This window comes from Brienomyrus brachyistius, unplaced genomic scaffold (genome assembly GCF_023856365.1).
Source record: "Brienomyrus brachyistius isolate T26 unplaced genomic scaffold, BBRACH_0.4 scaffold77, whole genome shotgun sequence".
Classification (NCBI taxonomy): domain Eukaryota; kingdom Metazoa; phylum Chordata; class Actinopteri; order Osteoglossiformes; family Mormyridae; genus Brienomyrus; species Brienomyrus brachyistius.
Window position 1 is genome coordinate 186,010 of NW_026042352.1, and position 23,382 is coordinate 209,391.

The 23,382-nt window shown below is 33.3% G+C and overlaps 2 non-coding genes across 2 annotated transcripts; one reads left to right on the forward strand and one right to left on the reverse strand.

The window, feature by feature from the left end:
- The first annotated feature begins 4,954 nt into the window (after positions 1-4,954).
- Positions 4,955-5,064, forward strand: LOC125726831 (U6 spliceosomal RNA). Its single transcript, XR_007388436.1, has one exon. It is a non-coding gene; the product is annotated as a U6 spliceosomal RNA (small nuclear RNA).
- On the reverse strand, positions 4,981-5,088 carry LOC125726828 (U6 spliceosomal RNA). Its single transcript, XR_007388434.1, has one exon. It is a non-coding gene; the product is annotated as a U6 spliceosomal RNA (small nuclear RNA).
- Positions 5,089-23,382: the final 18,294 nt, after the last annotated feature.

The window sequence follows — 23,382 nt, forward strand, 5'->3', positions numbered from 1 at the left end:
AAATTTTATCTAATGAAAATTCTTAAAATTGACTCTAATCTGCATTTTAAATTGGAAACTCCCACTTGGACTTTGACCTTTTTCCATCGTTCAGTTCATGAAGATATTCTGAGACAGATCATTTTTGACAAGTACATGCTAAGGAAAGTCTGTAATTTATTCCTTGAATCAAAAACTTTTGATCCAGGAAAGATTAGCAGAGAAGTGTGATTTTTTTTCTCCAATGACAATGCTTGAAATTGACTCTAATCTGCATTTTAAATTGGAAACTCCCACTTGGACTTTGACCCTCTTTCATCATTCCGTTGACTAAAATATCATGCAGAATTTTTTTTGACACTTAAATGCTAAAGGAAGCGAGGATTTAATCCTTGAATCAAAAGAATTAGGTCCAGAAAAGATTACTGGAGAATTGTAAAAACCCTAACCCTAATCCTAACCCTAACCCTAACCTGAGAGTTGTAAAATTTTATCAAATGAAAATGCTTGAAATTGACTCTAATCTGCATTTTAAATTGGAAACTCCCACTTTGACTTTGACCCTCTTTCATCATTCAGTTGACTAAAATATCATGCAGAATTTTTTTTGACACTTAAATGCTAAAGGAAGCGAGGATTTAATCCTTGAATCAAAAGAATTAGGTCCAGAAAAGATTACTGAAGAATTGTAAAAACCCTAACCCTAATCCTAGCCCTAACCCTAACCGGAGAGTTGTAAAATTTTATCTAATGAAAATTCTTAAAATTGACTCTAACCTGCATTTTAAATTGGAAACTCCCACTTGGACTTTGTCCTTTTTCCATTGTTCAGTTCATGAAGATATTCTGAGACAGATCATTTTTGACAAGTACATGCTAAGGAAAGTCTGTAATTTATTCCTTGAATCAAAAACTTTTGATCCAGGAAAGATTAGCAGAGAAGTGTGATTTTTTTTCTCCAATGACAATGCTTGAAATTGACTCTAATCTGCATTTTAAATTGGAAACTCCCACTTGGACTTTGACCCTCTTTCATCATTCCGTTGACTAAAATATCATGCAGAATTTTTTTTGACACTTAAATGCTAAAGGAAGCGAGGATTTAATCCTTGAATCAAAAGAATTAGGTCCAGAAAAGATTACTGGAGAATTGTAAAAACCCTAACCCTAATCCTAACCCTAACCCTAACCTGAGAGTTGTAAAATTTTATCAAATGAAAATGCTTGAAATTGACTCTAATCTGCATTTTAAATTGGAAACTCCCACTTTGACTTTGACCCTCTTTCATCATTCAGTTGACTAAAATATCATGCAGAATTTTTTTTGACACTTAAATGCTAAAGGAAGCGAGGAATTGAATCCTTGAATCAAAAGAATTAGTTCCAGAAAAGATTACTGGAGAATTGTAAAAACCCTAATCCTAGCCCAAACCCTAACCGGAGAGTTGTAAAATTTTATCTAATGAAAATTCTTAAAATTGACTCTAATCTGCATTTTAAATTGGAAACTCCCACTTGGACTTTGACCTTTTTCCATCGTTCAGTTCATGAAGATATTCTGAGACAGATAATTTTTGACAAGTACATGCTAAGGAAAGTCTGTAATTTATTCCTTGAATCAAAAACTTTTGATCCAGGAAAGATTAGCAGAGAAGTGTGATTTTTTTTCTCCAATGACAATGCTTGAAATTGACTCTAATCTGCATTTTAAATTGGAAACTCCCACTTGGACTTTGACCCTCTTTCATCATTCCGTTGACTAAAATATCATGCAGAATTTTTTTTGACACTTAAATGCTAAAGGAAGCGAGGATTTAATCCTTGAATCAAAAGAATTAGGTCCAGAAAAGATTACTGGAGAATTGTAAAAACCCTAACCCTAATCCTAACCCTAACCCTAACCTGAGAGTTGTAAAATTTTATCAAATGAAAATGCTTGAAATTGACTCTAATCTGCATTTTAAATTGGAAACTCCCACTTTGACTTTGACCCTCTTTCATCATTCAGTTGACTAAAATATCATGCAGAATTTTTTTTGACACTTAAATGCTAAAGGAAGCGAGGATTTAATCCTTGAATCAAAAGAATTAGGTCCAGAAAAGATTACTGAAGAATTGTAAAAACCCTAACCCTAATCCTAGCCCTAACCCTAACCGGAGAGTTGTAAAATTTTATCTAATGAAAATTCTTAAAATTGACTCTAACCTGCATTTTAAATTGGAAACTCCCACTTGGACTTTGTCCTTTTTCCATTGTTCAGTTCATGAAGATATTCTGAGACAGATCATTTTTGACAAGTACATGCTAAGGAAAGTCTGTAATTTATTCCTTGAATCAAAAACTTTTGATCCAGGAAAGATTAGCAGAGAAGTGTGATTTTTTTTCTCCAATGACAATGCTTGAAATTGACTCTAATCTGCATTTTAAATTGGAAACTCCCACTTGGACTTTGACCCTCTTTCATCATTCCGTTGACTAAAATATCATGCAGAATTTTTTTTGACACTTAAATGCTAAAGGAAGCGAGGATTTAATCCTTGAATCAAAAGAATTAGGTCCAGAAAAGATTACTGGAGAATTGTAAAAACCCTAACCCTAATCCTAACCCTAACCCTAACCTGAGAGTTGTAAAATTTTATCAAATGAAAATGCTTGAAATTGACTCTAATCTGCATTTTAAATTGGAAACTCCCACTTTGACTTTGACCCTCTTTCATCATTCAGTTGACTAAAATATCATGCAGAATTTTTTTTGACACTTAAATGCTAAAGGAAGCGAGGAATTGAATCCTTGAATCAAAAGAATTAGTTCCAGAAAAGATTACTGGAGAATTGTAAAAACCCTAATCCTAGCCCAAACCCTAACCGGAGAGTTGTAAAATTTTATCTAATGAAAATTCTTAAAATTGACTCTAATCTGCATTTTAAATTGGAAACTCCCACTTGGACTTTGACCTTTTTCCATCGTTCAGTTCATGAAGATATTCTGAGACAGATCATTTTTGACAAGTACATGCTAAGGAAAGTCTGTAATTTATTCCTTGAATCAAAAACTTTTGATCCAGGAAAGATTAGCAGAGAAGTGTGATTTTTTTTCTCCAATGACAATGCTTGAAATTGACTCTAATCTGCATTTTAAATTGGAAACTCCCACTTGGACTTTGACCCTCTTTCATCATTCCGTTGACTAAAATATCATGCAGAATTTTTTTTGACACTTAAATGCTAAAGGAAGCGAGGATTTAATCCTTGAATCAAAAGAATTAGGTCCAGAAAAGATTACTGGAGAATTGTAAAAACCCTAACCCTAATCCTAACCCTAACCCTAACCTGAGAGTTGTAAAATTTTATCAAATGAAAATGCTTGAAATTGACTCTAATCTGCATTTTAAATTGGAAACTCCCACTTTGACTTTGACCCTCTTTCATCATTCAGTTGACTAAAATATCATGCAGAATTTTTTTTGACACTTAAATGCTAAAGGAAGCGAGGATTTAATCCTTGAATCAAAAGAATTAGGTCCAGAAAAGATTACTGGAGAATTGTAAAAACCCTAACCCTAATCCTAACCCTAACCCTAACCTGAGAGTTGTAAAATTTTATCAAATGAAAATGCTTGAAATTGACTCTAATCTGCATTTTAAATTGGAAACTCCCACTTTGACTTTGACCCTCTTTCATCATTCAGTTGACTAAAATATCATGCAGAATTTTTTTTGACACTTAAATGCTAAAGGAAGCGAGGAATTGAATCCTTGAATCAAAAGAATTAGTTCCAGAAAAGATTACTGGAGAATTGTAAAAACCCTAACCCTAATCCTAGCCCAAACCCTAACCGGAGAGTTGTAAAATTTTATCTAATGAAAATTCTTAAAATTGACTCTAATCTGCATTTTAAATTGGAAACTCCCACTTGGACTTTGACCTTTTTCCATCGTTCAGTTCATGAAGATATTCTGAGACAGATCATTTTTGACAAGTACATGCTACAGAAAGTCTGTATTTTATTCCTTGAATCAAAAACTTTTGATCCAGGAAAGATTACCAGAGAAGTGTGATTTTTTTTCTCCAATGACAATGCTTGAAATGTACTCTAATCTGCATTTTAAATTGGAAACTCCCACTTGGACTTTGACCCTCTTTCATCATTCAGTTGACTAAAATATCATGCAGAATTTTTTTTGACACTTAAATACTAAAGGAAGCGAGGATTTAATCCTTGAATCAAAATAATTAGGTCCAGAAAAGATTACTGGAGAATTGTAAAAACCCTAACCCTAATCCTAACCCTAACCCTAACCTGAGAGTTGTAAAATTTTATCTAATGAAAATGCTTGAAATTGATTCTAATCTGCATTTTAAATTGGAAACTCCCACTTTGACTTTGACCCTCTTTCATCATACAGTTGACTAAAATATCATGCAGAATTTTTTTTGACACTTAAATGCTAAAGAAAGCGAGGAATTGAATCCTTGAATCAAAAGAATTAGGTCCAGAAAAGATCACTGGAGAATTGTAAAAACCCTAACCCTAATCCTAGCCCTAACCCTAACCGGAGAGTTGTAAAATTTTATCTAATGAAAATTCTTAAAATTGACTTGAAGGGAAGCGTGGAATTTTGTCCTTGAATCAAAAAAATTTCATCCTGAAAAGATTACCCAAGTATTGTAAATTTTTCTCTCCAATGAACATGCTTGAAATTGAGTCTCATCTGCATTTTAAAATGGACACATCCTCTTGTACTTTCACCTTGTTTCATTTTTCATTTGACAAAGTCATTCTGAGGCAGAAAATTTTTGACACCTAATTGTTAAGTTACATTTGAGAGAAATATTTCGCAGCACGTCAGCTGTCTTCATATTTATGTTCTGGCAGAATATAGGGCCAGGGCATAGGCATTGCTTTGCCACCGACATGAGGAAAGCTCATACCGCTTCCACACCTATATATTCTTTCATCTGTTAGTAAATCTGTGCTTGCTATGGCAACACATATACTAAAATTGGAACGATACAGAGAAGATTAGCATGGCCCCTTTGCGCAGGGGCCATGCTAATCTTCTCTGTATCGTTCCAATTTTAGTATATGTGTTGCCATAGCAAGCACAGATTTACCAACAGATGAAAGAATATATAGGTGTGGAAGCGGTATGAGCTTTCCTCATGTCGGTGGCAAAGCAATGCCTATGCCCTGGCCCTATATTCTGCCAGAACATAAATATGAAGACAGCTGACGTGCTGCGAAATATTTCTCTCAAATGTACCTGAACAATTAGGTGTCAAAAATTTTCTGCCTCAGAATGACTTTGTCAAATGAAAAATGAAACAAGGTGAAAGTACAAGAGGATGTGTCCATTTTAAGATGCAGATGAGACTCAATTTCAAGCATGTTCATTGGAGAGAAAAATTTACAATTCTTGGGTAATCTTTTCAGGATGAAATTTTTTTGATTCAAGGACAAAATTCCACGCTTCCCTTAAAGTCAATTTTAAGAATTTTCATTAGATAAAATTTTACAACTCTCCGGTTAGGGTTAGGGCTAGGATTAGGGTTAGGGTTTTTACAATTCTCCAGTAATCTTTTCTGGACCTAATTCTTTTGATTCAAGGATTCAATTCCTCGCTTTCTTTAGCATTTAAGCGTCAAAAAAAATTCTGCATGATATTTTAGTCAACTGTATGATGAAAGAGGGTCAAAGTCAAAGTGGGAGTTTCCAATTTAAAATGCAGATTAGAGTCAATTTCAAGCATTGTCATTGGAGAAAAAAATCACACTTCTCTGGTAATCTTTCCTGGATCAAAAGTTTTTGATTCAAGGAATAAATTACAGACTTTCTGTAGCATGTACTTGTCAAAAATGATCTGTCTCAGAATATCTTCATTAACTGAACGATGGAAAAAGGTCAAAGTCCAAGTGGGAGTTTCCAATTTAAAATGCAGATTAGAGTCAATTTTAAGAATTTTCATTAGATAAAATTTTACAACTCTCCGGTTAAGGTTAGGGCTAGGATTAGGGTTAGGGTTTTTACAATTCTCCAGTAATCTTTTCTGGACCTAATTCTTTTGATTCAAGGATTCAATTCCTCGCTTCCTTTAGCATTTAAGTGTCAAAAAAAATTCTGCATGATATTTTAGTTAACTGAATGATGAAAGAGGGTCAAAGTCAAAGTGGGAGTTTCCAATTTAAAATGCAGATTAGAGTCAATTTCAAGCATTTTCATTAGATAAAATTTTACAACTCTCAGGTTAGGGTTAGGATTAGGGTTAGGGTTTTTACAATTCTCCAGTAATCTTTTCTGGACCTAATTCTTTTGATTCAAGGATTAAATCCTCGCTTCCTTTAGCATTTAAGTGTCAAAAGAAATTCTGCATGATATTTTAGTCAACTGAATGATGAAAGAGGGTCAAAGTCCAAGTGGGAGTTTCCAATTTAAAATGCAGATTAGAGTCAATTTCAAGCATTGTCATTGGAGAAAAAAAATCACACTTCTCTGCTAATCTTTCCTGGATCAAAAGTTTTTGATTCAAGGAATAAATTACAGACTTTCTTTAGCATGTACTTGTCAAAAATGATCTGTCTCAGAATATCTTCATGAACTGAACGATGGAAAAAGGTCAAAGTCCAAGTGGGAGTTTCCAATTTAAAATGCAGATTAGAGTCAATTTTAAGAATTTTCATTAGATAAAATTTTACAACTCTCCGGTTAGGGTTAGGGCTAGGATTAGGGTTAGGGTTTTTACAATTCTCCAGTAATCTTTTCTGGAACTAATTCTTTTGATTCAAGGATTCAATTCCTCGCTTCCTTTAGCATTTAAGTGTCAAAAAAAATTCTGCATGATATTTTAGTCAACTGAATGATGAAAGAGGGTCAAAGTCAAAGTGGGAGTTTCCAATTTAAAATGCAGATTAGAGTCAATTTCAAGCATTGTCATTGGAGAAAAAAAATCACACTTCTCTGGTAATCTTTCCTGGATCAAAAGTTTTTGATTCAAGGAATAAATTACAGACTTTCTTTAGCATGTACTTGTCAAAAATGATCTGTCTCAGAATATCTTCATGAACTGAACGATGGAAAAAGGTCAAAGTCCAAGTGAGAGTTTCCAATTTAAAATGCAGATTAGAGTCAATTTCAAGCATTGTCATTGGAGAAAATAAATCACACTTCTCTGGTAATCTTTCCTGGATCAAAAGTTTTTGATTCAAGGAATAAATTACAGACTTACTTTAGCATGTACTTGTCAAAAATGATCTGTCTCAGAATATCTTCATGAACTGAACGATGGAAAAAGGTCAAAGTCCAAGTGGGAGTTTCCAATTTAAAATGCAGATTAGAGTCAATTTTAAGAATTTTCATTCGATAAAATTTTACAACTCTCCAGTTAGGGTTAGGGCTAGGATTAGGGTTAGGGTTTTTACAATTCTCCAGTAATCTTTTCTGGACCTAATTATTTTGATTCAAGGATTCAATTCCTCGCTTCCTTTAGTATTTAAGTGTCAAAAAAAATTCTGCATGACATTTTAGTCAACTGAATGATGAAAGAGGGTCAAAGTCAAAGTGGGAGTTTCCAATTTAAAATGCAGATTAGAGTCAATTTCAAGCATTTTCATTAGATAAAATTTTACAACTCTCAGGTTAGGGTTAGGGTTAGGATTAGGGTTAGGGTTTTTACAATTCTCCAGTAATCTTTTCTGGACCTAATTCTTTTGATTCAAGGATTAAATCCTCGCTTCCTTTAGCATTTAAGTGTCAAAAAAAATTCTGCATGATATTTTAGTCAACTGAATGATGAAAGAGGGTCAAAGTCCAAGTGGGAGTTTCCAATTTAAAATGCAGATTAGAGTAAATTTCAAGCATTGTTTTTGGAGAAAAAAAAATCACCCTTCACTGGTAATCTTTCCTGGATCAAAAGTTTTTGATTCAAGAACTAAATTACACACTTTCTTTAGCATGTACTTGTCAAAAATGATCTGTCTCAGAATATCTTCATTAACTGAACGATGGAAAAAGGTCAAAGTCCAAGTGGGAGTTTCCAATTTAAAATGCAGATTAGAGTCAATTTTAAGAATTTTCATTAGATAAAATTTTACAACTCTCCGGTTAGGGTTAGGGCTAGGATTAGGGTTAGGGTTTTTACAATTCTCCAGTAATCTTTTCTGGACCTAATTCTATTGATTCAAGGATTAAATCCTCGCTTCCTTTAGCATTTAAGTGTCAAAAAAAATTCTGCATGATATTTTAGTCAACTGAATGATGAAATAGGGTCAAAGTCCAAGTGGGAGTTTCCAATATAATATGCAGATTAGAGTCCATTTCAAGCATTGTCATTGGAGAAAAAAATCACACTTCTCTGGTAATCTTTCCTGGATCAAAAGTTTTTGATTCAAGGAATAAATTACAGACTTTCTGTAGCATGTACTTGTCAAAAATGATCTGTCTCAGAATATCTTCATGAACTGAACGATGGAAAAAGGTCAAAGTCCAAGTGGGAGTTTCCAATTTAAAATGCAGATTAGAGTCAATTTTAAGAATTTTCATTAGATAAAATTTTACAACTCTCCGGTTAAGGTTAGGGCTAGGATTAGGGTTAGGGTTTTTACAATTCTCCAGTAATCTTTTCTGGACCTAATTCTTTTGATTCAAGGATTCAATTCCTCGCTTCCTTTAGCATTTAAGTGTCAAAAAAAATTCTGCATGATATTTTAGTTAACTGAATGATGAAAGAGGGTCAAAGTCAAAGTGGGAGTTTCCAATTTAAAATGCAGATTAGAGTCAATTTCAAGCATTTTCATTAGATAAAATTTTACAACTCTCAGGTTAGGGTTAGGATTAGGGTTAGGGTTTTTACAATTCTCCAGTAATCTTTTCTGGACCTAATTCTTTTGATTCAAGGATTAAATCCTCGCTTCCTTTAGCATTTAAGTGTCAAAAGAAATTCTGCATGATATTTTATTCAACTGAATGATGAAAGAGGGTCAAAGTCCAAGTGGGAGTTTCCAATTTAAAATGCAGATTAGAGTCAATTTCAAGCATTGTCATTGGAGAAAAAAAATCACACTTCTCTGCTAATCTTTCCTGGATCAAAAGTTTTTGATTCAAGGAATAAATTACAGACTTTCTTTAGCATGTACTTGTCAAAAATGATCTGTCTCAGAATATCTTCATGAACTGAACGATGGAAAAAGGTCAAAGTCCAAGTGGGAGTTTCCAATTTAAAATGCAGATTAGAGTCAATTTTAAGAATTTTCATTAGATAAAATTTTACAACTCTCCGGTTAGGGTTAGGGCTAGGATTAGGGTTAGGGTTTTTACAATTCTCCAGTAATCTTTTCTGGAACTAATTCTTTTGATTCAAGGATTCAATTCCTCGCTTCCTTTAGCATTTAAGTGTCAAAAAAAATTCTGCATGATATTTTAGTCAACTGAATGATGAAAGAGGGTCAAAGTCAAAGTGGGAGTTTCCAATTTAAAATGCAGATTAGAGTCAATTTCAAGCATTGTCATTGGAGAAAAAAAATCACACTTCTCTGGTAATCTTTCCTGGATCAAAAGTTTTTGATTCAAGGAATAAATTACAGACTTTCTTTAGCATGTACTTGTCAAAAATGATCTGTCTCAGAATATCTTCATGAACTGAACGATGGAAAAAGGTCAAAGTCCAAGTGAGAGTTTCCAATTTAAAATGCAGATTAGAGTCAATTTCAAGCATTGTCATTGGAGAAAATAAATCACACTTCTCTGGTAATCTTTCCTGGATCAAAAGTTTTTGATTCAAGGAATAAATTACAGACTTACTTTAGCATGTACTTGTCAAAAATGATCTGTCTCAGAATATCTTCATGAACTGAACGATGGAAAAAGGTCAAAGTCCAAGTGGGAGTTTCCAATTTAAAATGCAGATTAGAGTCAATTTTAAGAATTTTCATTCGATAAAATTTTACAACTCTCCAGTTAGGGTTAGGGCTAGGATTAGGGTTAGGGTTTTTACAATTCTCCAGTAATCTTTTCTGGACCTAATTATTTTGATTCAAGGATTCAATTCCTCGCTTCCTTTAGTATTTAAGTGTCAAAAAAAATTCTGCATGATATTTTAGTCAACTGAATGATGAAAGAGGGTCAAAGTCCAAGTGGGAGTTTCCAATTTAAAATGCAGATTAGAGTAAATTTCAAGCATTGTTTTTGGAGAAAAAAAAATCACCCTTCACTGGTAATCTTTCCTGGATCAAAAGTTTTTGATTCAAGAACTAAATTACACACTTTCTTTAGCATGTACTTGTCAAAAATGATCTGTCTCAGAATATCTTCATTAACTGAACGATGGAAAAAGGTCAAAGTCCAAGTGGGAGTTTCCAATTTAAAATGCAGATTAGAGTCAATTTTAAGAATTTTCATTAGATAAAATTTTACAACTCTCCGGTTAGGGTTAGGGCTAGGATTAGGGTTAGGGTTTTTACAATTCTCCAGTAATCTTTTCTGGACCTAATTCTATTGATTCAAGGATTAAATCCTCGCTTCCTTTAGCATTTAAGTGTCAAAAAAAATTCTGCATGATATTTTAGTCAACTGAATGATGAAATAGGGTCAAAGTCCAAGTGGGAGTTTCCAATATAATATGCAGATTAGAGTCCATTTCATTGTCATTGGAGAAAAAAATCACACTTCTCTGGTAATCTTTCCTGGATCAAAAGTTTTTGATTCAAGGAATAAATTACAGACTTTCTGTAGCATGTACTTGTCAAAAATGATCTGTCTCAGAATATCTTCATGAACTGAACGATGGAAAAAGGTCAAAGTCCAAGTGGGAGTTTCCAATTTAAAATGCAGATTAGAGTCAATTTTAAGAATTTTCATTAGATAAAATTTTACAACTCTCCGGTTAGGGTTAGGGCTAGGATTAGGGTTAGGGTTTTTTCAATTCTCCAGTAATCTTTTCTGGACCTAATTCTTTTGATTCAAGGATTCAATTCCTCGCTTCCTTTAGCATTTAAGTGTCAAAAAAAATTCTGCATGATATTTTAGTCAACTGAATGATGAAAGAGGGTCAAAGTCAAAGTGGGAGTTTCCAATTTAAAATGCAGATTAGAGTCAATTTCAAGCATTTTCATTAGATAAAATTTTACAACTCTCAGGTTAGGGTTAGGGTTAGGATTAGGGTTAGGGTTTTTACAATTCTCCAGTAATCTTTTCTGGACCTAATTCTTTTGATTCAAGGATTAAATCCTCGCTTCCTTTAGCATTTAAGTGTCAAAAAAAATTCTGCATGATATTTTAGTCAACTGAATGATGAAAGACGGTCAAAGTCCAAGTGGGAGTTTCCAATTTAAAATGCAGATTAGAGTCAATTTCAAGCATTTTCATTTGATAAAATTTTACAACTCTCAGGTTAGGGTTAGGGTTAGGATTAGGGTTAGGGTTTTTACAATTCTCCAGTAATATTTTCTGGACCTAATTCTTTTGATTCAAGGATTAAATCCTCGCTTCCTTTAGCATTTAAGTGTCAAAAAAAATTCTGCATGATATTTCAGTCAACTGAATGATGAAAGACGGTCAAAGTCCAAGTGGGAGTTTCCAATTTAAAATTCAGATTAGAGCCAATTTCAAGCATTTTCATTTGATAAAATTTTACAACTCTCAGGTTAGGGTTAGGGTTAGGATTAGGGTTAGGGTTTTTACAATTCTCCAGTAATCTTTTCTGGACCTAATTCTTTTGATTCAAGGATTAAATCCACGCTTCCTTTAGCATTTAAGTGTCAAAAAAAAATCTGCATGATATTTTAGTCAACTGAATGATGAAAGAGGGTCAAAGTCAAAGTGGGAGTTTCCAATTTAAAATGCAGATTAGAGTCAATTTCAAGCATTGTCATTGGAGAAAAAAAATCACACTTCTCTGGTAATCTTTCCTGGATCAAAAGTTTTTGATTCAAGGAATAAATTACAGACTTTCTTTAGCATGTACTTGTCAAAAATGATCTGTCTCAGAATATCTTCATGAACTGAACGATGAAAAAAGGTCAAAGTCCAAGTGGGAGTTTCCAATTTAAAATGCAGATTAGAGTCAATTTCAAGCATTGTCATTGGAGAAAAAAAATCACACTTCTCTGGTAATCTTTCCTGGATCAAAAGTTTTTGATTCAAGAACTAAATTACACACTTTCTTTAGCATGTACTTGTCAAAAATGATCTGTCTCAGAATATCTTCATGAACTGAACGATGGAAAAAGGTCAAAGTCCAAGTGTGAGTTTCCAATTTAAAATGCAGATTAGAGTCAATTTTAAGAATTTTCATTAGATAAAATTTTACAACTCTCCGGTTAGGGTTAGGGCTAGGATTAGGGTTAGGGTTTTTACAATTCTCCAGTAATCTTTTCTGGACCTAATTCTATTGATTCAAGGATTAAATCCTCGCTTCCTTTAGCATTTAAGTGTCAAAAAATATTCTGCATGATATTTTAGTCAACTGAATGATGAAAGAGGGTCAAAGTCCAAGTGGGAGTTTCCAATTTAAAATGCAGATTAGAGTAAATTTCAAGCATTGTTTTTGGAGAAAAAAAAATCACCCTTCACTGGTAATCTTTCCTGGATCAAAAGTTTTTGATTCAAGAACTAAATTACACACTTTCTTTAGCATGTACTTGTCAAAAATGATCTGTCTCAGAATATCTTCATGAACTGAAAGATGAAAGAGGATCAAAGTCCAAGTGGGAGTTTCCAATTTAAAATGCAGATTACAGTCAATTTCCAGCATTTTCATTAGATAAAATTTTACAACTCTCCGGTTAGGGTTAGGGCTAGGATTAGGGTTAGGGTTTTTACAATTCTCCAGTAATCTTTTCTGGACCTAATTCTTTTGATTCAAGGATTCAATTCCTCGCTTCCTTTAGCATTTAAGTGTCAAAAATAATTCTGCATGATATTTTAGTCAACTGAATGATGAAAGAGGGTCAAAGTCCAAGTGGGAGTTTCCAATTTAAAATGCAGATTAGAGTCCATTTCAAGCATTGTCATTGGAGAAAAAAATCACACTTCTCTGGTAATCTTTCCTGGATCAAAAGTTTTTGATTCAAGGAATAAATGACAGACTTTCTATAGCATGTACTTGTCAAAAATGATCTGTCTCAGAATAACTTCATTAACTGAACGATGGAAAAAGGTCAAAGTCCAAGTGGGAGTTTCCAATTTAAAATGCAGATTAGAGTCAATTTTAAGAATTTTCATTAGATAAAATTTTACAACTCTCCAGTTAGGGTTAGGGCTAGGATTAGGGTTAGGGTTTTTACAATTCTCCAGTAATCTTTTCTGGACCTAATTCTATTGATTCAAGGATTAAATCCTCGCTTCCTTTAGCATTTAAGTGTCAAAAAAAATTCTGCATGATATTTTAGTCAACTGAATGATAAAAGAGGGTCGAAGTCCAAGTGGGAGTTTCCAATTTAATATGCAGATTAGAGTCCATTTCAAGCATTGTCATTGGAGAAAAAAATCACACTTCTCTGGTAATCTTTCCTGGATCAAAAGTTTTTGATTCAAGGAATGAATTACAGACTTTCTGTAGCATGTACTTGTCAAAAATGATCTGTCTCAGAATATCTTCATGAACTGAACGATGGAAAAAGGTCAAAGTCCAAGTGGGAGTTTCCAATTTAAATGCAGATTAGAGTCAATTTTAAGAATTTTCATTAGATAAAATTTTACAACTCTCCGGTTAGGGTTAGGGCTAGGATTAGGGTTTTTACAATTCTCCAGTAATCTTTTCTGGACCTAATTATTTTGATTCAAGGATTCAATTCCTCGCTTCCTTTAGTATTTAAGTGTCAAAAAAAATTCTGCATGACATTTTAGTCAACTGAATGATGAAAGAGGGTCAAAGTCAAAGTGGGAGTTTCCAATTTAAAATGCAGATTAGAGTCAATTTCAAGCATTTTCATTAGATAATATTTTACAACTCTCAGGTTAGGGTTAGGGTTAGGATTAGGGTTAGGGTTTTTACAATTCTCCAGTAATCTTTTCTGGACCTAATTCTTTTGATTCAAGGATTAAATCCTCGCTTCCTTTAGCATTTAAGTGTCAAAAGAAATTCTGCATGATATTTTAGTCAACTGAATGATGAAAGAGGGTCAAAGTCCAAGTGGGAGTTTCCAATTTAAAATGCAGATTAGAGTCAATTTCAAGCATTGTCATTGGAGAAAAAAAATCACACTTCTCTGCTAATCTTTCCTGGATCAAAAGTTTTTGATTCAAGGAATAAATTACAGACTTTCTTTAGCATGTACTTGACAAAAATGATCTGTCTCAGAATATCTTCATGAACTGAACGATGGAAAAAGGTCAAAGTCCAAGTGGGAGTTTCCAATTTAAATGCAGATTAGAGTCAATTTTAAGAATTTTCATTAGATAAAATTTTACAACTCTCCGGTTAGGGTTAGGGCTAGGATTAGGGTTTTTACAATTCTCCAGTAATCTTTTCTGGACCTAATTATTTTGATTCAAGGATTCAATTCCTCGCTTCCTTTAGTATTTAAGTGTCAAAAAAAATTCTGCATGACATTTTAGTCAACTGAATGATGAAAGAGGGTCAAAGTCAAAGTGGGAGTTTCCAATTTAAAATGCAGATTAGAGTCAATTTCAAGCATTTTCATTAGATAATATTTTACAACTCTCAGGTTAGGGTTAGGGTTAGGATTAGGGTTAGGGTTTTTACAATTCTCCAGTAATCTTTTCTGGACCTAATTCTTTTGATTCAAGGATTAAATCCTCGCTTCCTTTAGCATTTAAGTGTCAAAAGAAATTCTGCATGATATTTTAGTCAACTGAATGATGAAAGAGGGTCAAAGTCCAAGTGGGAGTTTCCAATTTAAAATGCAGATTAGAGTCAATTTCAAGCATTGTCATTGGAGAAAAAAAATCACACTTCTCTGCTAATCTTTCCTGGATCAAAAGTTTTTGATTCAAGGAATAAATTACAGACTTTCTTTAGCATGTACTTGACAAAAATGATCTGTCTCAGAATATCTTCATGAACTGAACGATGGAAAAAGGTCAAAGTCCAAGTGGGAGTTTCCAATTTAAAATGCAGATTAGAGTCAATTTTAAGAATTTTCATTAGATAAAATATTACAACTTTCCGGTTAGGGTTAGGGCTAGGATTAGGGTTAGGGTTTTTACAATTCTCCAGTAATCTTTTCAGGACCTAATTCTTTTGATTCAAGGATTAAATTCCTCGCTTCCTTTAGCATGTAAGTGTCAAAAAAAATTCTGCATGATATTTTAGTCAACTGAATGATGAAAGAGGGTCAAAGTCAAAGTGGGAGTTTCCAATTTAAAATGCAGATTAGAGTCAATTTTAAGAATTTTCATTAGATAAAATTTTACAACTCTCCGGTTAGGGTTAGGGCTAGGATTAGGGTTAGGGTTTTTACAATTCTCCAGTAATCTTTTCTGGACCTAATTCTTTTGATTCAAGGATTAAATCCTCGCTTCCTTTAGCATTTAAGTGTCAAAAAAAATTCTGCATGATATTTTAGTCAACTGAATGATGAAAGAGGGTCAAAGTCCAAGTGGGAGTTTCCAATTTAAAATGCAGATTAGAGTCAATTTCAAGCATTGTCATTGGAGAAAAAAAATCACACTTCTCTGCTAATCTTTCCTGGATCAAAAGTTTTTGATTCAAGGAATAAATTACAGACTTTCTTTAGCATGTACTTGACAAAAATGATCTGTCTCAGAATATCTTCATGAACTGAACGATGGAAAAAGGTCAAAGTCCAAGTGGGAGTTTCCAATTTAAAATGCAGATTAGAGTCAATTTTAAGAATTTTCATTAGATAAAATATTACAACTTTCCGGTTAGGGTTAGGGCTAGGATTAGGGTTAGGGTTTTTACAATTCTCCAGTAATCTTTTCAGGACCTAATTCTTTTGATTCAAGGATTAAATTCCTCGCTTCCTTTAGCATTTAAGTGTCAAAAAAAATTCTGCATGATATTTTAGTCAACTGAATGATGAAAGAGGGTCAAAGTCAAAGTGGGAGTTTCCAATTTAAAATGCAGATTAGAGTCAATTTTAAGAATTTTCATTAGATAAAATTTTACAACTCTCCGGTTAGGGTTAGGGCTAGGATTAGGGTTAGGGTTTTTACAATTCTCCAGTAATCTTTTCTGGACCTAATTCTATTGATTCAAGGATTAAATCCTCGCTTCCTTTAGCATTTAAGTGTCAAAAAAAATTCTGCATGATATTTTAGTCAACTGAATGATGAAATAGGGTCAAAGTCCATGTGGGAGTTTCCAATATAATATGCAGATTAGAGTCCATTTCAAGCATTGTCATTGGAGAAAGAAATCACACTTCTCTGGTAATCTTTCCTGGATCAAAAGTTTTTGTTTCAAGGAATAAATTACAGACTTTCTGTAGCATGTACTTGTCAAAAATGATCTGTCTCAGAATATCTTCATGAACTGAACGATGGAAAAAGGTCAAAGTCCAAGTGGGAGTTTCCAATTTAAAATGCAGATTAGAGTCAATTTTAAGAATTTTCATTAGATAAAATTTTACAACTCTCCGGTTAGGGTTAGGGCTAGGATTAGGGTTAGGGTTTTTACAATTCTCCAGTAATCTTTTCTGGACCTAATTCTTTTGATTCAAGGATTAAATCCTCGCTTCCTTTAGCATTTAAGTGTCAAAAGAAATTCTGCATGATATTTTAGTCAACTGAATGATGAAAGAGGGTCAAAGTCCAAGTGGGAGTTTCCAATTTAAAATGCAGATTAGAGTCAATTTCAAGCATTGTCATTGGAGAAAAAAAATCACACTTCTCTGCTAATCTTTCCTGGATCAAAAGTTTTTGATTCAAGGAATAAATTACAGACTTTCTTTAGCATGTACTTGTCAAAAATGATCTGTCTCAGAATATCTTCATGAACTGAACGATGGAAAAAGGTCAAAGTCCAAGTGGGAGTTTCCAATTTAAAATGCAGATTAGAGTCAATTTTAAGAATTTTCATTAGATAAAATTTTACAACTCTCCGGTTAGGGTTAGGGCTAGGATTAGGGTTAGGGTTTTTACAATTCTCCAGTAATCTTTTCAGGACCTAATTCTTTTGATTCAAGGATTAAATTCCTCGCTTCCTTTAGCATTTAAGTGTCAAAAAAAATTCTGCATGATATTTTAGTCAACTGAATGATGAAAGAGGGTCAAAGTCCAAGTGGGAGTTTCCAATTTAAAATGCAGATTAGAGTCAATTTTAAGAATTTTCATTAGATAAAATTTTACAACTCTCCGGTTAGGGTTAGGATTAGGGTTAGGGTTTTTACAATTCTCCAGTAATCTTTTCTGGACCTAATTCTTTTGATTCAAGGATTAAATCCTCGCTTCCTTTAGCATTTAAGTGTCAAAAGAAATTCTGCATGATATTTTAGTCAACTGAATGATGAAAGAGGGTCAAAGTCCAAGTGGGAGTTTCCAATTTAAAATGCAGATTAGAGTCAATTTCAAGCATTGTCATTGGAGAAAAAAAATCACACTTCTCTGCTAATCTTTCCTGGATCAAAAGTTTTTGATTCAAGGAATAAAATACAGACTTTCTGTAGCATGTACTTGTCAAAAATGATCTGTCTCAGAATATCTTCATGAACTGAAAGATGAAAGAGGATCAAAGTCCAAGTGGGAGTTTCCAATTTAAAATGCAGATTACAGTCAATTTCCAGCATTTTCATTAGATAAAATTTTACAACTCTCCGGTTAGGGTTAGGGCTAGGATTAGGGTTAGGGTTTTTACAATTCTCCAGTAATCTTTTCTGGACCTAATTCTTTTGATTCAAGGATTCAATTCCTCGCTTCCTTTAGCATTTAAGTGTCAAAAATAATTCTGCATGATATTTTAGTCAACTGAATGATGAAAGAGGGTCAAAGTCCAAGTGGGAGTTTCCAATTTAAAATGCAGATTAGAGTCCATTTCAAGCATTGTCATTGGAGAAAAAAATCACACTTCTCTGGTAATCTTTCCTGGATCAAAAGTTTTTGATTCAAGGAATAAATGACAGACTTTCTATAGCATGTACTTGTCAAAAATGATCTGTCTCAGAATAACTTCATTAACTGAACGATGGAAAAAGGTCAAAGTCCAAGTGGGAGTTTCCAATTTAAAATGCAGATTAGAGTCAATTTTAAGAATTTTCATTAGATAAAATTTTACAACTCTCCGGTTAGGGTTAGGGCTAGGATTAGGGTTAGGGTTTTTACAATTCTCCAGTAATCTTTTCTGGACCTAATTATTTTGATTGAAGGATTCAATTCCTCGCTTCCTTTAGTATTTAAGTGTCAAAAAAAATTCTGCATGACATTTTAGTCAACTGAATGATGAAAGAGGGTCAAAGTCAAAGTGGGAGTTTCCAATTTAAAATGCAGATTAGAGTCAATTTCAAGCATTTTCATTAGATAAAATTTTACAACTCTCAGGTTAGGGTTAGGATTAGGGTTAGGGTTTTTACAATTCTCCAGTAATCTTTTCTGGACCTAATTCTTTTGATTCAAGGATTAAATCCTCGCTTCCTTTAGCATTTAAGTGTCAAAAAAAATTCTGCATGATATTTTAGTCAACTGAATGATGAAAGAGGGTCAAAGTCCAAGTGGGAGTTTCCAATTTAATATGCAGATTAGAGTCCATTTCAAGCATTGTCATTGGAGAAAAAAATCACACTTCTCTGGTAATCTTTCCTGGATCAAAAGTTTTTGATTCAAGGAATAAATTACAGACTTTCTGTAGCATGTACTTGTCAAAAATGATCTGTCTCAGAATATCTTCATGAACTGAACGATGGAAAAAGGTCAAAGTCCAAGTGGTAGTTTCCAATTTAAATGCAGATTAGAGTCAATTTTAAGAATTTTCATTAGATAAAATTTTACAACTCTCCGGTTAGGGTTAGGGCTAGGATTAGGGTTAGGGTTTTTACAATTCTCCAGTAATCTTTTCTGGACCTAATTATTTTGATTCAAGGATTCAATTCCTCGCTTCCTTTAGTATTTAAGTGTCAAAAAAAATTCTGCATGACATTTTAGTCAACTGAATGATGAAAGAGGGTCAAAGTCAAAGTGGGAGTTTCCAATTTAAAATGCAGATTAGAGTCAATTTCAAGCATTTTCATTAGATAATATTTTACAACTCTCAGGTTAGGGTTAGGGTTAGGATTAGGGTTAGGGTTTTTACAATTCTCCAGTAATCTTTTCTGGACCTAATTCTTTTGATTCAAGGATTAAATCCTCGCTTCCTTTAGTATTTAAGTGTCAAAAGAAATTCTGCATGATACTTTAGTCAACTGAATGATGAAAGAGGGTCAAAGTCCAAGTGGGAGTTTCCAATTTAAAATGCAGATTAGAGTCAATTTCAAGCATTGTCATTGGAGAAAAAAAATCACACTTCTCTGGTAATCTTTCCTGGATCAAAAGTTTTTGATTCAAGGAATAAATTACAGACTTTCTGTAGCATGTACTTGTCAAAAATGATCTGTCTCAGAATATCTTCATGAACTGAACGATGGAAAAAGGTCAAAGTCCAAGTGGTAGTTTCCAATTTAAATGCAGATTAGAGTCAATTTTAAGAATTTTCATTAGATAAAATTTTACAACTCTCCGGTTAGGGTTAGGGCTAGGATTAGGGTTAGGGTTTTTACAATTCTCCAGTAATCTTTTCTGGACCTAATTATTTTGATTCAAGGATTCAATTCCTCGCTTCCTTTAGTATTTAAGTGTCAAAAAAAATTCTGCATGACATTTTAGTCAACTGAATGATGAAAGAGGGTCAAAGTCAAAGTGGGAGTTTCCAATTTAAAATGCAGATTAGAGTCAATTTTAAGAATTTTCATTAGATAAAATTTTACAACTCTCCGGTTAGGGTTAGGGCTAGGATTAGGGTTAGGGTTTTTACAATTCTCCAGTAATCTTTTCTGGACCTAATTCTATTGATTCAAGGATTAAATCCTCGCTTCCTTTAGCATTTAAGTGTCAAAAAAAATTCTGCATGATATTTTAGTCAACTGAATGATGAAATAGGGTCAAAGTCCAAGTGGGAGTTTCCAATATAATATGCAGATTAGAGTCCATTTCAAGCATTGTCATTGGAGAAAGAAATCACACTTCTCTGGTAATCTTTCCTGGATCAAAAGTTTTTGTTTCAAGGAATAAATTACAGACTTTCTGTAGCATGTACTTGTCAAAAATGATCTGTCTCAGAATATCTTCATGAACTGAACGATGGAAAAAGGTCAAAGTCCAAGTGGGAGTTTCCAATTTAAAATGCAGATTAGAGTCAATTTTAAGAATTTTCATTAGATAAAATTTTACAACTCTCCGGTTAGGGTTAGGGCTAGGATTAGGGTTAGGGTTTTTACAATTCTCCAGTAATCTTTTCTGGACCTAATTCTTTTGATTCAAGGATTAAATCCTCGCTTCCTTTAGCATTTAAGTGTCAAAAGAAATTCTGCATGATATTTTAGTCAACTGAATGATGAAAGAGGGTCAAAGTCCAAGTGGGAGTTTCCAATTTAAAATGCAGATTAGAGTCAATTTCAAGCATTGTCATTGGAGAAAAAAAATCACACTTCTCTGCTAATCTTTCCTGGATCAAAAGTTTTTGATTCAAGGAATAAATTACAGACTTTCTTTAGCATGTACTTGTCAAAAATGATCTGTCTCAGAATATCTTCATGAACTGAACGATGGAAAAAGGTCAAAGTCCAAGTGGGAGTTTCCAATTTAAAATGCAGATTAGAGTCAATTTTAAGAATTTTCATTAGATAAAATTTTACAACTCTCCGGTTAGGGTTAGGGCTAGGATTAGGGTTAGGGTTTTTACAATTCTCCAGTAATCTTTTCAGGACCTAATTCTTTTGATTCAAGGATTAAATTCCTCGCTTCCTTTAGCATTTAAGTGTCAAAAAAAATTCTGCATGATATTTTAGTCAACTGAATGATGAAAGAGGGTCAAAGTCCAAGTGGGAGTTTCCAATTTAAAATGCAGATTAGAGTCAATTTTAAGAATTTTCATTAGATAAAATTTTACAACTCTCCGGTTAGGGTTAGGGCTAGGATTAGGGTTAGGGTTTTTACAATTCTCCAGTAATCTTTTCTGGACCTAATTCTATTGATTCAAGGATTAAATCCTCGCTTCCTTTAGCATTTAAGTGTCAAAAAAAATTCTGCATGATATTTTAGTCAACTGAATGATGAAATAGGGTCAAAGTCCAAGTGGGAGTTTCCAATATAATATGCAGATTAGTGTCCATTTCAAGCATTGTCATTGGAGAAAAAAATCACACTTCTCTGGTAATCTTTCCTGGATCAAAAGTTTTTGATTCAAGGAATAAATTACAGACTTTCTGTAGCATGTACTTGTCAAAAATGATCTGTCTCAGAATATCTTCATGAACTGAACGATGGAAAAAGGTCAAAGTCCAAGTGGGAGTTTCCAATTTAAAATGCAGATTAGAGTCAATTTTAAGAATTTTCATTAGATAAAATTTTACAACTCTCCGGTTAGGGTTAGGGCTAGGATTAGGGTTAGGGTTTTTACAATTCTCCAGTAATCTTTTCTGGACCTAATTATTTTGATTGAAGGATTCAATTCCTCGCTTCCTTTAGTATTTAAGTGTCAAAAAAAATTCTGCATGACATTTTAGTCAACTGAATGATGAAAGAGGGTCAAAGTCAAAGTGGGAGTTTCCAATTTAAAATGCAGATTAGAGTCAATTTCAAGCATTTTCATTAGATAAAATTTTACAACTCTCAGGTTAGGGTTAGGATTAGGGTTAGGGTTTTTACAATTCTCCAGTAATCTTTTATGGACCTAATTCTTTTGATTCAAGGATTAAATCCTCGCTTCCTTTAGCATTTAAGTGTCAAAAGAAATTCTGCATGATATTTTAGTCAACTGAATGATGAAAGAGGGTCAAAGTCCAAGTGCGAGTTTCCAATTTAAAATGCAGATTAGAGTCAATTTCAAGCATTGTCATTGGAGAAAAAAAATCACACTTCTCTGCTAATCTTTCCTGGATCAAAAGTTTTTGATTCAAGGAATAAAATACAGACTTTCTGTAGCATGTACTTGTCAAAAATGATCTGTCTCAGAATATCTTCATGAACTGAACGATGGAAAAAGGTCAAAGTCCAAGTGGGAGTTTCCAATTTAAAATGCAGATTAGAGTCAATTTTAAGAATTTTCATTAGATAAAATTTTACAACTCTCCAGTTAGGGTTAGGGCTAGGATTAGGGTTAGGGTTTTTACAATTCTCCAGTAATCTTTTCTGGACCTAATTCTTTTGATTCAAGGATTCAATTCCTCGCTTCCTTTAGCATTTAAGTGTCAAAAAAAATTCTGCATGATATTTTAGTCAACTGAATGATGAAAGAGGGTCAAAGTCAAAGTGGGAGTTTCCAATTTAAAATGCAGATTAGAGTCAATTTCAAGCATTTTCATTTGATAAAATTTTACAACTCTCAGGTTAGGGTTAGGGTTAGGATTAGGGTTAGGGTTTTTACAATTCTCCAGTAATCTTTTCTGGACCTAATTCTTTTGATTCAAGGATTAAATCCTCGCTTCCTTTAGCATTTAAGTGTCAAAAGAAATTCTGCATGATATTTTAGTCAACTGAATGATGAAAGAGGGTCAAAGTCCAAGTGGGAGTTTCCAATTTAAAATGCAGATTAGAGTACATTTCAAGCATTGTCATTGGAGAAAAAAAATCACACTTCTCTGGTAATCTTTCCTGGATCAAAAGTTTTTGATTCAAGGAATAAATTACAGACTTTCTTTAGCATGTACTTGTCAAAAATGATCTGTCTCAGAATATCTTCATGAACTGAACGATGGAAAAAGGTCAAAGTCCAAGTGGGAGTTTCCAATTTAAAATGCAGATTAGAGTCAATTTTAAGAATTTTCATTAGATAAAATTTTACAACTCTCCGGTTAGGGTTAGGGCTAGGATTAGGGTTAGGGTTTTTACAATTCTCCAGTAATCTTTTCTGGACCTGATTCTTTTGATTCAAGGATTCAATTCCTCGCTTCCTTTAGCATTTAAGTGTCAAAAAAAATTCTGCATGATATTTTAGTCAACTGAATGATGAAAGAGGGTCAAAGTCAAAGTGGGAGTTTCCAATTTTAAATGCAGATTAGAGTCCATTTCAAGCATTGTCATTGGAGAAAAAAATCACACTTCTCTGGTAATCTTTCCTGGATCAAAAGTTTTTGATTCAAGGAATAAATTACAGACTTTCTGTAGCATGTACTTGTCAAAAATGATCTGTCTCAGAATATCTTCATGAACTGAACGATGGAAAAAGGTCAAAGTCCAAGTGGGAGTTTCCAATTTAAAATGCAGATTAGAGTCAATTTTAAGAATTTTCATTAGATAAAA